Source organism: Siphateles boraxobius, unplaced genomic scaffold (genome assembly GCF_051911475.1).
Source record: "Siphateles boraxobius isolate OS27281-9 unplaced genomic scaffold, OSU_SipBor_1 6, whole genome shotgun sequence".
In the NCBI taxonomy this organism is placed as follows: domain Eukaryota; kingdom Metazoa; phylum Chordata; class Actinopteri; order Cypriniformes; family Leuciscidae; genus Siphateles; species Siphateles boraxobius.
In genome coordinates, this window is record NW_027509186.1 from 12,750,443 (window position 1) to 12,754,484 (window position 4,042).

The 4,042-nt window shown below is 41.7% G+C and overlaps 1 pseudogene; it reads left to right on the forward strand.

Moving 5' to 3' along the window:
* LOC143715701 (uncharacterized) lies at positions 1–824 on the forward strand (annotated as a pseudogene).
* Positions 825–4,042: the final 3,218 nt, after the last annotated feature.

Consider the following 4,042-nt stretch of genomic DNA (forward strand, 5'->3'; position numbering starts at 1 on the left):
ATGAATAACTTTAGAGTGAACTTCACCACAACTGAAACATCTACAAACTCCACAACTCAGTCTTTTGACTTTATGGACATCTGTGGATACAGCGTTTGTTTGTTGTTTGGTCTTCCAACACACTCCTATATTATATGGCTCATCATCACAGGAACAGGAAGTGGAGTGGCATCACAGTTCTTCATCCACAATCTCTCTGTTTGTGAACTTGGTATCTGTCTGACTAATTTGATCAGTGCACTGTCATTTAGTTTTTTTAGTCTCTCAACATTAAAATCCTTTTTACTATAGGATTTATCATCCCTGGCCGTCCTCTGTTTCAGTGTCTGATCTGTGTTGAGCGTTACCTGGCAGTGGTTTATCCTGTAACCTTTCTGAAGTACAAACCTCTCAGATATAGAGTGATCTGCTCCACTGCAGCCTGGATAATTATTCTTGTCTCCTGTTTTTTGTGCCTATTATTTTCTGGCAACTTAGAACTGACATTGTTCTTATCAGTGCAGTTCCTCCTCTTTCTCTCCATCCAGTTGTTTTGTATTGTGGCTGTTCTCAAAGCTCTGAAACAGTCAGGACCAGGAGAGAGACGGAGAGAGAAGGAAAACTGCATGAAGAGAATGGCATTTTATCTCATTCTAATAACTACTGTGAGCACGACTATTATGCATGTCCCATATATAGTCATAGGAGTTGTTACCATTCTGGAAAAACAGATTAAGGCACTTTGGTCCATTGGTTTGATTTGTTAGGTGCTGGCTGGTTTTATTCAGCCTGTTCTTTATCTACAAAGGGCTGTAAAAGTCTCTCTTTGTTTTTCAAAATCATAGAGTGTTTCTACCAGAATGGGCAAGTTAAAGCAGCTGAATGATGCCTCCAAATATTTCCTCAGCTGTGTCCAAGAATTAACTTTTTAAAAGAATTAAAATTAAAGATTTTTGTGTTTTAAATGTAACATGTTAAGTGTGTGATACATCGGTGAGTTTCCAAATGTTTTCAAGCAGCATAAGTATACATATATATGTCAGTCCACAAAACACAGCACAGAGATACACCCAGAGAGACTTGGCTTTCAACTGTAGGTGCCAAACTCTATTTATTTAAATTTCTTGTTTTCAACCACAACGATACTGCAATAATGACACTTTGTTGGTTTGGCATTCTATAGTGCTAATTCAACCCTTTACACTATAGGGTAAAATTTTCTTCTTTTGACAGAAGTAACAATTTAAATGAAATCCATTCATGGGAAATATGATACACAATGATATTTTGCACTTGAATGTAGATGAACCCAATTTACTGAATATAGATCCATATTTTCTATACAATTTACGATTTAATTTTAAAGCATGGTTACATTATCACATTTTGTAAGCTGCTGAACTGTTAAGAACAAGTCAGAGGAGATAAAAAACTTTACTATTAACTTCACCACACCTGAAGCATCTACACACTCCATAACTCTAATGAACTGTCTGGATCAAATTGTTTTTTAGTCTTATAATACAGTACACTTCAATGTTATATGGCTCATCATAACAGGAACAGAAAGTGTTCTTCATCCTCAATCTCTCTGTTTGTGAGCTTGGTATCTGTCTGAATTGTTTGATCTTTATACCCTCAGGTATTTTGGTTTGCAAGTCTCAGGACATTATAAACTTTTTTTAATAGGACTCACCATCACTGGCCGTCCCGTGTTTCAGTGATCTGTGTTGAGCGTTACCTGGCAGTGGTTTATCCTGTAACCTTTCTGAAGTACAAACCTCTCAGATATAGAGTGATCCGCTGCACTGCTATATGGATCATCTTGACTCGTGTTTGGTCTGCATGTATACTTTATAATTTTATACTTCAGTTTCGCATTAAAAGCTTTGTCTAAATGTACCAATATGTACCTGCATATACTGTAACAAATCCACTGACAGGTAGTTTACCTTTATGATAATTTACATAAATGTATACTGATGAAATTAGGAACATTTTTACATTAAACTTTTAGGTTAATATGTATGTTTGGATTACGGTCATAATTTAAAAGTATGGCTATTTTATCACATATTTTAGAAGTAAATGAAAAGCATGACTAAACTATGCAAAAGTGAATCTAGATGTTCAGGGTAATGTAAAAATTATATGATTTCCATTACACGAGAGTAGATGTTAAAACGTCATGCTGATTTGTACTCGGCTTTCGCCAAGATAAGCACCAACTAAGACGTAGCTTTACAGTAACCTATGCTTCTCCATCCATTTACGCTTCTTTCCATCTGGTGACGTGAATCTCCTTCTGTCAGGTGTTAATAGTGTATTTGCGTGTCAGCACACACAACGGCTGCAACCACAGTGCGGTCCCCCCATAACAACCCTCTGGATTGAGCGGAGTAGGGAACATCTCTAGGGTCTTCAAGTGGGCACCTTCCGTCCTCAGTGTTTCGTCGACTAGCCCAAGACACCTCAAGAGGGCTCGACAGTGACTCTGGCGTCTCAGAGTCACCCCCCTCCGTCCCCCACTCAACTCAGCCCAGCTTACTGACCTCTACTTCCCTCTTGCTGAGGAGACCTAACCACAATCTCACAATCTCTCCGCAACCCAACCATACGCGCCAACCCGTTTGACTAAGGCTGTCGAGCCCCACTGGTGCGTTAATATGCAGTTTCAGTGGCAACGGTTCCGTATGGCATACCACCTACCGCAAAACACAATATCTGCCCAACCACCCGTCATTCACGCAATATACACAGGAAGGTAATGACTGTAACTACTATACAACCTCTACAAATAAACCAACAGTGCTGCTGAGACCTAACCACAATCTCACAATCTCTCCGCAACCCAACCATACGCGCCAACCCGTTTGACTAAGGCTGTCGAGCCCCACTGGTGCGTTAATATGCAGTTTCAGTGGCAACGGTTCCGTATGGCATACCACCTACCGCAAATCACAATATCTGCCCAACCACCCGTCATTCACGCAATATACAGAGGAACGTAATGACTGTAAATACTATACAACCTCTAAAAATAAACCAACAGTGCTGCTGAGACCTAACCACAATCTCTCCGCAACCCAACCATGCGCGCCAACCCGTTTGACTAAGGCTGTCGAGCCCCACTGGTGCGTTAATATGCAGTTTCAGTGGCAACGGTTCCGTATGGCATACCACCTACCGGAAAACACAATATCTGCCCAACATCCCGTCATTCACGCAATATAGACAGGAACGTAATGACTGTAAATACTATACAACCTATACAAATAAACCAACACCCTTCAAGTTTTCAAGAATTCTACGAAACCGTAGCATGGCGGCCTGTACTCAGCCAGCTAGAATCTTTCGTCTCAACCACAGCCAGTTGCTGCTCCTTTCTGCCGCTTCAGATAAGTTCTTTACTGTGCGACGCAACTCTTGACCACTGAATCCAACGTCTCTGAGGAACCGGGTTGTAGAGTGTGTCACAAAACCTCGACAACCCACTTCCACTGGATAAACCTGGACTATCCATCCTCGCTGTTCTGCTTCAGTGGCCAGATGAGCATACCGCAATTTCTTCCTCTCATATGCCTCATCTACCGCATCCTCCCACGGCACTGTTAACTCTATCAGTTGAACAATGCGTGCTGATCCAGACCACAAAACAATATCTGGTCGTAGGTTAGTGGTGGCAATCTCAGGTGGAAAAATAAGCCGTTGATCAAGATCAGCCAGCATCTTCCAGTCCCTAGCAGCTTCCAGTTGTCCTGGGCGAGAATTGGTTTTAGCACCTTTTCTTGGTGGTTGCTCGCCTGGGCGGAGGAATATTGTCTTCTGTGTGTAATGTTTTGCTAGAACAGGCGGCAACTTATTGGTCATACTACGCTTGCCTTCCAATGCTAAAGCCAAACATCGCAATACTTGGTCATGGCGCCAAGTAAACCGACCTTGGCTAAGAGCCACCTTACATCCTGTCAAAATGTGCCTTAATGTGGCAGGCATGATGAACACAAAGGACAAGAGGGATCCTCTCCTACCCAGAGGTTTAGGTTCTGCGGTGATGGGAGAACAT